We start from the raw sequence: 11,360 nt of genomic DNA, 5'->3' as shown, positions 1-11,360 counted from the left end.
AAGTTCGGAACAACCGTTGTAGGCTGTCTAAAAATCACAACAGATAGTTGATCCCCCGTCAAACATCGATGATGGAAGTTACAATCTGACGATTTCCAGAAGGTTATAATTTGAAGACTTTCACGTAGATCGATGAAGGTTATAATCTGACGACATTCTTAACAACCGATAAAAGCTCTAATCAACAGCCTTCACAATTAACATTGGGAGTTACAATTTGACGACTCTCATATTTTCAAGGAGCCAAGATGAAGATTACAAGATGGCGGTCTTTGTAACGCTCCAGCAAAAAAGACCACAAATTGATGGTCTCTTCATATCAAAACACAGAGGTCATCCCTGTGTTACACCATCAAAACGCAGAGGTCATCCCTGTGTTACAACATCAAAACGCAGAGGTCATGCCCGTGTTCCAGAGTCAAAACGCAGAGGCCATCCCCAGCATTCAAGTCCAGACGCAGAGTTTGTGGACTCAAAACGCAGAGTTCATGCAGAGCCTAACTCTGCATCTCAGGTCCAAAACGCAGAGTTCATGCAGAGCCCAACTCTGCGTCTCAGGTCCAAAATGCGGAGTTTATCTCTGCATCACAACTCTGCGTTTCAGATTTACAACGCAGCGCGACCTGTGCGTTCAGCTACCAAAATAGGCTCAACTCTGTGTTTTAAGTCTAAAACGCAGAGTTCGGGCCCTGAAAGCTATTTTTCAGCGTTTGACTCGATTAAAGCACGAACTGAACGGTTTCAAAAACGTTTTCCCCACCATTTGGGGAGTAGTTTAAGGGGGCGGTTACACCTCATTCAGCCCCACTTAGGAGTGAATTAAGGGGGCAGTTATACCCCTTAATCCCTTATAAATAGGAGCAAACTCAACTAAGTTCGGATCTTTGGATTTTGGAGTATCTTGGAGATCTAGAGATCGGCTTCTTCAGATCATCTTCTCGGCAGCAGATCATCTTCGAGCTTCCTGCAGCAACAAAATTCTTAGAGCATTCCCTTGGCTTATTAACCGATTTTTCGGTTCAAATCAACTCTTTTTCAAGAGTTTAAACTCGCTCTGAGTTATCAACTCGTTCAGAGTTTTAAACTTGCTTTGTAAGTTCTCCACAGCATCAAATCGTGAGGAGAAGATATCGTTCCAGTGAATCAAGATGTTTGGATCATCAACAGAGAGCAAACTCGACGCGAGCATTCGAGGGAGGCACTCCATCGTCACCGTGAAGAACCCAAACTTAAACAAAGGGGGGAATTTAGATTAATTCTTTTCTCTTTTGTAATCAAAAATCCAAATTGCAATTGAGATTAAGAGAATAAAATCAAATATATTTCTTTCAATTTTTCTTTTTACTACAAATTTCCACCAAACAGTCGTACACATGATGACATGCATCTTAAACTACGTGCATACAGATATTTAGGGTCCCACCAAGAATGCATCACTTGGTGGTCTATATTGGTTTGTCATATTTATAGATGACTATTCATGGTGTTGTTGGATGTACACCATGAAGCATAAAAATAAAGTCCTAGAGTTATTTGTGGAGTAGAAGAGAAGGTTAGAACCGCAGTCAGGAAGAAAGATCAAGACGTTACGATCCGACAACAGCGGTGAGTATACTTCAGACCCCTTTCAGTAGCTATGTCGAGACGAGAGCATAGAGAGGTACTTCACAGTTAGTCATATGCCACAACAGAATGGGGTGGCAGAGAGATTGAATCGGTCTTTACTGGAGAAGGTTCGATGTTTGTTATCACAGAGTGGTTTGAAGAAGATCTTTTAGGCTGAGGCACTTTCATATGTGATCCACCTCATTAATAGGCTGCATTCATCTGCGATTGAGGGAAAACCCTATGGAGATGTGGTCGGGAGAGCCAGCACGTGATTATGATTAGCTCAAGATATTTGGGTGCCTTGCATTTTATCATGTGAAGACTGATAAATTAGAACATCGAGCTAGACATACCATATTTGTTGGATTCAAACATGGTGTAAAAAGATTCAAGCTTTGGGATCCAATTAATAAGAAGATTATGTTAAGTAGAGACGTCACATTCGATGAGGCTTCGATCTTGAAGCTTCCAAGCTCTTATCAGGTGGAGAGCACCTCGACATAGGAGATATCGCAGGTGGTGGAGATTGATGCAGCTTCACATTGTCCAATGAGACCGTATCCATTAGTGTGCCGACTGAGGTGATGTCAGGCGAGCACAATGATGATTTGGAGGATACAAGTACAATTAAGCAGGATCAGGGACCAACGACTCAGGTTCATAATTTTATTACGGTTCGGAGGCCGAGGAGAGACATACGAATGTCAGCTAGGTATACGAATACAGTAATTGCTTATGCACTTCTGATGGAGAGTGTCGATGAGATGTGTAGACGTATAAAATTACTTATAGATCCCTTAACACAGCTCAGCACGGTGATTCAACAAACCAACGAACCATCGAGGCGACAAGGTTGAACACCAAAGCGGATTTACTGCCAAATCAGGATCCGGACTGCCAAATCAGAGTTTAGATCAACAAACCAAAGTTCGGATAAACCGGAAAACAAAAAAAAAACCAACATTTGGAGGACTCGGCCAAAACCGAGCTACCTTTTGGTGGCTCGGTGTCTCCCTTTTGGTGGCTAGGTGCCCCGGCCACCTTTTGGTGGCTCGGTGCCTCGGCCACCTGGGCCAAGGCACAGCTCTGAGTGCCTATAAATAGGACTTGAGGGCTTATTTTTAAGAGGTTGGAATTTTTGGAGCCGAAGCTCTGCCGGATTGAAGGCTCAAAACTTAAAAAGATTAAAGCTTTGGAACTTTGAAGACTTGGACATATCAGATCTGGTTCTTGGCAATCATCCACGCCAAATAAGGTAGGAGTTCGAGAGAGATCAGATCTGAGATCTACACGGTTTCGAGAGGGATCAAAACTTGGTTTTTGATCCCGAGAAGAGTCTCGATTTCGCTTGGTCGATTTCGATTACTAGGGCAATTATTTCCTTGGTGAATTAATCCCCCCCGGCTATTATTTCCTTCGCGAAATAATACCCATCATATCGTGTAGATCCGACCGGATCTAGATCATACGGTGGTCCACGGATTAACCCCGGCGCAGGCGAAGAACCCACAAAAGCAAGAGACCGCAAAACATGATCTTGTGATTCGTTCGAAAAAAGAAAGTTGTAATCTTTTTATTTTTTTCTTTGATTTTGTTGTAACCGGATCTTATAAAAAGACCGGATCTTTTGTAATCGAAAAACAATTACTCGAGAGAACAATGAATTCAATTAAGAAAGCAATTTTTCCCGCGAACAAGATGGTTTCTACTACATTCAGAGAGGCTGAGCAGAGTTCAAAAGGTTGATTTATGATAAGAAGCTATGCAGGAGGAGATGTAATCTCTTTAGAAGAACGATACATGGGAGCTTGTTGAGCTTCTAAAGGGGCGGAAGGCTATTGCTTGCAAGTGGGTGTATATGAAGAAGGAGGACATTGAAGGCACTCCCATGAGGTTCAAGGCTAGGTTGATTGCAAAGGGATATGCACAAGAGGAATGTATTGACTACAATGAGGTCTTCTCTCCGGTGGTGAATCATTCTTCAATTCAGATTTTGCTAGCTTTGGTGGGACTGTATGGTTTGGAATTAGATCAGTTGGATGTGAAAACAACACTTCTTCATGGTAATCTTGATGAGGAAGTATATATGACTTGACCATTGGGGTTTCGAGCTGCAGGGAAGGAGAAATTGGTTTGTAGGTTGAAAAAATCGCTATACGGGTTGAAGCAATCTCCGAGACAGTGGTATAGGTGATTTGATAGGTTCATGATCGGTCATTCGTACATTAAGAGCCAGTTTTATCCTTACGTGTACTATCACAAGTTGCATGGAGGTGCGTATATTTACTTATTATTTTATGTTGATGACATGTTGGTTGCTTCTACTTCTAAATACGCCATAGATAGATTGAAGATTCAACTTTCGAGCGAGTTCGAGATAAAGAATTTAGGTAAAGCGAAACGTATTTTAGGAATGGAGATCAGCAGAGACAGAGACAATGACAGAATTTATTTGACACAGATGACTTATTTGAAGAAGGTTCTATAGCGGTTCAATGTGAGCATAGAGACGAAGCCAGTTAGTGTACCATTGGGAGCCCATTTGAAGCTTTCAGCTGATCTTTCACTGAAGACAGTTAAAGATAGAGAGCTGATGTCAAAGGCTCCATATGCGAGCGAAGTTGGAAGTTTGATATACGCTATGGTTTGTACGAGGTCAGATTTGTCACAGGCAGTGAGCATGATTTTGAGATACATGCACGATCCAGGTCCGGGTGATTGGGATGCCGTGAGATGAATTTTGAGGTACATTCGAGGTGCTCTCAACGTTGGTTTGATTTTTGAGCGGGACACTAGCGGTGGGCAGCTATGTATTGGATATGTAAATTTGGACTACGCTGGAGATTTGGATAAACGCCGGTCGACGACAGGATATGTGTTCACTTTGACCCGTGCGCCGGTGTGTTGGAGATGCACCTTACAGTCTACAATGGCTTTGTCAACGACGGAGGTAGAGTACATGTCGATTACGAAGGCTATTAAGGAGACAATTTAGCTTTGATGACTTTTGGTGGATCTTGGTGTTTCGCAGCGATCCGTCATCATTTATTATGATAGCACAAGTGCTATTTATTTGAGGAAGAATCAGGTCTTTCATGTGACGACGAAGTATATCGATGTTCGTTATCACTTCGTTCGAGATGTTCTTGAAGATGGGGATGTGGAGCTCGTGAAGATCCACACAAAAGATAATCTAGCGGATATGCTCATAAAGATGGTTCCGAGCAACAAGTTCGATCATTGTAGAAACTTATTGCAAATTCGTGATTGTTGAGGCCATTCACGACAATTTGGATGAACTACGGGCGACTTGATCCCTTGGGAGAGGATGGGTACGTAGGCAACCTCATTGGTGCACCCGGATTTGGTGAGACGATGCATTGGTGCTCATGTTGGTGTCGATTTAGTTTTGAGAAAACTTCACTGAGGTAAAGAATTGTAGAAAACACGGTGATAATTAGGGAAATTTGAGTTGAAGAAATAGCTACAGTAACCCTAGGGTCGGTCGACCGAAGGTGCAAGGGCGATCGACCGACACAATCGTCAGAAACTAGATTTTACAGGATTTGCGGGTTGGTCGACCAATGGGGTGCGACCGGTCGACCGATCTCATGCACATTACAGGGTGCAGTTTTGTGTCTCTGTCCGGTCGACCAGTGAAATGAGTGCGGTCGACCGAAAGCGGTTATGGGCCTGATTTCGTTTTTCTTGGGCGGTTTTGGATTGGGTGTTTGTATAAAATACAAACACGATTTCTAGGGTTGAACAACTAGAGAATTAGCATGGTTTTGAGCACTTTGAGAGGAAGATAATTGTGAGGGAGTTTAGAGCTTTTGTAGAGTTATATTTGAGTGATTTTATGAGTTGTAATCCGTTGTATTTCTCCTCCATATAGTAAAATCTCCTAATCCTCTCCCCGTAGACGTAGGCAATTGCCGAACCACGAAATCTCTGTGTTTGGTTTGATTTGTGTCGTATTTTGGTGAATTGCACTCATATTTGGTTTGGTTCTCTTCTCTCATCGCTTGCGGACTCGTTTGGTTGTCAAGCACGCTTCCGCACGGCGTGCAACATCCTCACCCGTCCATTATTTGTCTACAGTCTGTTTCCAATTTCCAATTGTTAAACACGTTGGAAAAGATCGATGACGGTTAGGTGAGGAGTTTTCTTTTTCTTTTTTCTTTTTCGATATTGAGTGGGGAGTTTTCTTATAATGATAAAATTAAGTACCCAGATATCCCAATGTAACTATCATAATATAACGCTCTAACAAATATTTTTTTTCGCGGTCAGTTAACAAAAAACTATTTGTCTACAAAGTCTGACAAACTTAAGGAGTCAAAAAAACTTTCGTCTACTTATATGTTAAAAATGACAATCTTTTAGAGTATTTATCAGCTTAAGACATCTCTCAATTTTCTTGTTATTTTTTTACTTTCAACAAGGGTATTTCCGATGAATACCTGATTGCGGTTCCTCTTTGGTTTTTAGCTTAGAAAGCCCAAGACAAAAAGTGGGCTGACGATCTTTCGGCCTTATGAGGCAAAATAATAGTAGCTAAGAACAAATAGATATAATTATGAAGGCATGAATCATTTCAAAGTACCAATGATATTAAACGCAAGCGTTATGCCCGTGCTTGGATGGCTTAATTTTGTTTTTCAATTTCGTCTCTAATTTTTTTATTCTGTATGAATTTCCTTCTTAGTTATGGTTTTACTTCTAAAAATTGAAATTATTTCCATTAAAGAATTTGTATTATTTTGATTTTTCTTGGACTATTGCTCCTTCTTCGAAAGTAAATAACTTGAGTCGAAGTTTTTTTCTTCTTATAACAGAAATACAAAATAAGGATATGGATTTTTCTCACTTAACCCTTAATAACTTTTGGTAGAAAACACAATGGTTGTTTATTATTTTAGGGTTTTATGTACTTTTAAGATATTTTAGGAGGTTGTTCCTAATTTTTAGATTTTAAAAGGGATTGTTTATAAATTTTTCATTTTTTGGGGAACTATTTACAATATTCAAAATATTATGGTAATTCTTTGTGTTTTTTTTTTTTATTTTTAGGCTCTTCTTGCAATTTTTAGATTTTTTAGAGGCCTTTTTATAGTTTTAGAATTTACAAGAAGTTGTTAATAATTTTCATATTTTTGAGATCTGTTTATAGTTTTTGGAGTTTCAAGGTAGTTTTCTACAATTTAAGAATTTTAAGGGTATGATTTGTAATTTTTAGATTTTTTAGTGTTCTCTATAATTTTTAGAATTTAAAGAAGTTTTTGAGATTTCAGATTTTTCAAAGGGGTTGTTAGTAGTGTCATATTTATCAGAAGGCTATTTGTAATTTTTATATTTTAGTAGTTCTTTGTAATTTTATGGGTTAATAGACAAATATGAATGATTTGATAGCTATATATTGGCCATGAGGGATAATGTTTGTCAGTGAACTCTGGGGATAGTCTTTATAGGGTTAAGTGTAAAATATAAAAATATTTTGATGATTTTCTAAATTACTAAAACTTATCAAGGTTTCAAAAAATTTGCAGGCTTAATGCCAAATGACTAAACTTATTGAAGGTTTAAAGAAATTTATCTTTTACAAAATTAAGGAGATCCATGTGATAGTTTTTTAGTAAGGTTAATAGTAAACTATTAATCCCTCCTTTATAATAGTAAACTATTAATCTCTTAAAATTTAATATGAATTAATGGGTATCTTTTCATAGGAGGGGATTTCCTCCTATGACGCCTCTAAAATCACATGATTGAGCGACATTATGGATGATCCGCCTCCGTTGAACTTGATCTACATATTCTAAAACCCCAAACACAAGTTTGGGGTGAATCCGTCGTCGTTTGACCCTCCATCGAGCCATGTGAAAAGTTCTATTCATTCAAAACCGTAAAATTGATACGGGTGGATGAAGGCGTCAAACGACGACGGTTCACCCAAAACTTGGTGTGTTGGGTTTTAGAATATGTAGATCAAGTTCAACGGAGCGGATCATCCACAATGTCGCTCAATCATGTGATTTTAGAGGCGTCATAGGAGGAAATCCCCTCCTATGACAAGGATACCCATTAATCTCATATATAGAGATTAATGGGTATCCTTGTCATAGGAGGGGATTTTCTCCTTGACGCCTCTAAAATCACATGATGAGCATATTATGGATGATCCGCTCCGTTGAACTTGATCTACATATTCTAAAACCCCAACACATCAAGTTTGGGGTGAATCCGTCGTCGTTTGACCCTCCATCGCAGCCATGTAGAAAGTTCTATTCATTCAAAACCGTTAAAATTGATACGGTGGGATGAAGGTCAAACGACGACGGGCTCACCCAAAACTTGGTGTGTGGGTTTTAGAATATGTAGATCAAGTTCAACGGAGCGCGATCATCCATAATATCGCTCAATCATGTGATTTTAGAGGCGTCATAGGAGGAAATCCCCTCCTATGACAAGGATACCCATTAATCTCATATATAGAGATTAATGGGTATCCTTGTCATAGGAGGGGATTTCCTCCTTGACGCCTCTAAAATCACATGATGAGTGATATTATGGATGATCCGCTCCGTTGAACTGATCTACATATTCTAAAACCCCAACACATCAAAGTTGGGGTGAATCCGTCATCTCTTGACCCTCCATCGAGCCATGTGAAAAGTTCTATTCATAAAACCATTAAAATTGATACGGGTGGATGAATGGTCAAACGACGACGGGTTCACCCAAAACTTGGTGTGTTGGGGTTTTAGAATATGTAGATCAAGTTCAACGGAGCGGATCATCCACATGTCGCTTAATCATGTGTTTTAGAGGCGTCATAGGAGGAAATCCCCTCCATGCGACAAGGATACTCATTAATCTCATATATAGAGATTAATGCGTATCCTTGTCATAGGAGGGGATTTCCTCCTTTGACGCCTCTAAAATCACATGATTGAGCGACATTATGGATGATCGCTCCGTTGAACTTGATCTACATATTCTAAAACCCCAACACATCAAGTTTGGGGTGAATCCGTCGTCGTTTGACCCTCCATCGAGCCATGTGAAAAGTTCTATTCATTCAAAACCGTTAAAATTGATACGGGTGGATGAAGGGTCAAACGACGACGGGTTCACCCAAAACTTGGTGTGTTGGGGTTTTAGAATATATAGATCAAGTTCAACGGAGCGATCATCCACAATGTCGCTCAATCATGTGATTTTAGAGGCATCATAGGAGGAAATCCCCTCCTATGACAAGGATACCTATTAATCATCATATATAATATATATATATATATATATATATATATATATTAATATATATATATGAGGAAACTGTAGGTGAGCTGCCAGCGCTCCCATTTCGTGCGCTGCAGGGTCTTATCTGAAAAAAACCCGCACATTTACCTCCCCTCCCCTCGTGATCTTCTCTCTCTCTTCTCCACAAAACTCTCTCGCGTTCCCCAGAGATCCCCAAATCGATCTCATCTCCCCCGTCCTCCTCCCAAATCGCAACCATCATCGATTTCTCATTCGCCGCTAGACTACGATCTCCGCGAGATCAGATCGGCCAAGCCCTCTTCGATTTCACCGCGCGTGACCAAGGTCTCCGCCGCGAGATCCCTCCGACCGCCTCCGCCGCGAGATCCTCCGACCCGCCGCCCGATTCGAAGTCAGGTAATAAATCAAGGTCTCGATTTATTAGTAATAAGAAAAAATCACAGAAAAATAGACATAAAAAGGAGATCACCAAACTGCATGTTTCTTGTAACTTATTTTTCTTTAATTTCTTTTTAATTTCGCTACTTCGATCACTAATATTGTTTCACGCTGAGTTACTTGAATTCTTACCAAATTAAGGGATATTAGTTTTATTATTTCTCATACCAACTGGTATAGCAAGGAATTAAATCGTTCGCAGCTTAAATAGCAAACAGTTTAGATAAGCTCATAAGAATTATGAAACTGACAACTAAAGCTTCTTTAATGGTTCAACAAATTCTAACACTGTTTTAATAAGCATTCAATTAGCATTCAGTAAACCATAAACTCTTAATAGACTACATGCCAACTATCTGCAGCTTGAAGTCATCACTTTGAATTCATCCAGCCACCCTTCATATATCTAGTACAGATTTAAGTGCAAGAGACCAAACCACTTGAAAAGAAAAAAAAAAGTTATCAATCAGCAATCATGTAAATTTCAATACTAGAGAAAATAAATTCGATTTTATGGTAAAAGAATGTAAAGCTAAAATAAGATCAGCTATAGGGTAGAAAATGTGAAGCTATCTCTATTAACATACCTATTACTATTTAAAGAGAAAGGCAAGAAATAGACACATACATTTCAATGTAGAGGAAAAAAGGCAGTAGCGGCTAAGGAGGAGGAGGAGCTCGAATCTACTGCTGAAAGAGGAGTAGTAGCTCGAATCAGGGTTTTTAGGGGAGAGGATGAGGCGGCGAGAGCTCCGACGACGACGATGAGAGGAGGGCGGCGCTGGTTTTGGCGAGAGAGAGGGCAGGTAATAAATCAAGGTCTCGATTTATTAGTAATTAAGAAAAAATCAAGAAAAATAGACATAAAAAGGAGATCACCAAACTGCATGTTTCTTGTAACTTATTTTTCTTTAATTTCTTTTTAATTTCGCTACTTCGATCACTAATATTGTTTCACCGTGAGTTACTTGAATCCTTACCAAATTAAGCTTTCTTTAATAATTATACTATGAAAGTTAGATTTCAAGATCCGTGCATGCTTAATCTACTTGAATCATCAGCACCCTTTTCTTCGTTAATTTTCTGCCATTTCAGTGAATTTAACTACAAATTAAGAGAAGCGCTTATAAGTATACATAATTTCCCTTGAAAGAAAAAATATAAAGAGAAGCGCTATATATGACAAAATTGAATTATGTAAAGAAAGAGACATGGATATGCCTGAGAGAGAGAGAGAGAGAGGCCTCTAATATTGCTATTTAGCATTTTTTTTACCTCCAAAATGATTATATAACAGTCCTAGGGATTCCATGGTGCTTTAACAATCCATCTTGGCCGCAGTAATCCAGTTCATGCTTTTAAACAGTCATAGGGGATTTCATGTTTTCTATGAATTTGTTTTCTTTTCGTTTTTTTGTATTGCTTGGCATTTTTTCTGGGTACTGCAATCTTTAATTTTTCACCATTACATCCTTAGTTTTGAAGCAACATTGAACAACAATGTTTGGAATTGGTTTTCTTGCTTTTACGGATTTCGGAATGGAGGAAACATAGTGTTTATTGGAAGTGATGAAACTTCGGCCACAATACTAGTAAATGCTCCTAAACTGCACTTATTATTTGTCATCAATCTAGCTTAGCATTTCGCAATTCGTGCGCTACTTCCTAATAATTTGTCAGGTAATTTGCTGCTAAAATATGCAGCAGGGTGATGGATGATGGAAGGATGTTGGGAGCATACTTTGACACAATTTTAGATCAATTATCTTTTGCAGTTTAGCTCTATTTAGCCAGGATGAATGCCAAGTTGGTTGTAACTACTGGGCTTTGGTTGTAAGCTCTGTTTGTAACTTTTTGGTTGTAAGCTCTGGCTTTGGTTGTAACTCCTCCTTTGCCAAGAAGAGAGGTGGTGAGGTCTGGAACAAAGACAGACGACAAACTTTATGGAGTTGGCATTTGATTTGTATGTACTTCATTAAATTGATGAGTTTATACCTTAGATCTGTTGCGCTTGGTTTATACGCTGGTAA

At 39.3% G+C, this 11,360-nt stretch overlaps 1 long non-coding RNA gene across 2 annotated transcripts; it reads left to right on the top strand.

The window, feature by feature from the left end:
• LOC109846421 lies at positions 8,966 to 10,518 on the top strand. Of its 2 annotated transcripts, none has more exons than XR_002248498.1 (2): positions 8,966 to 9,288; positions 9,971 to 10,518. It is a non-coding gene; the product is annotated as an uncharacterized LOC109846421 (long non-coding RNA). The 2 variants fall into 2 exon arrangements; XR_002248497.1 differs by having other exon boundaries at positions 9,241 to 9,288; positions 9,934 to 10,518.

This window comes from Asparagus officinalis, chromosome 6 (genome assembly GCF_001876935.1).
Source record: "Asparagus officinalis chromosome 6, Aspof.V1, whole genome shotgun sequence".
NCBI classification, from domain to species: Eukaryota; Viridiplantae; Streptophyta; class Magnoliopsida; order Asparagales; family Asparagaceae; genus Asparagus; species Asparagus officinalis.
Note: the sequence above shows the minus strand (reverse complement) of the source record. Positions and strands in the feature narration are given on the sequence as shown.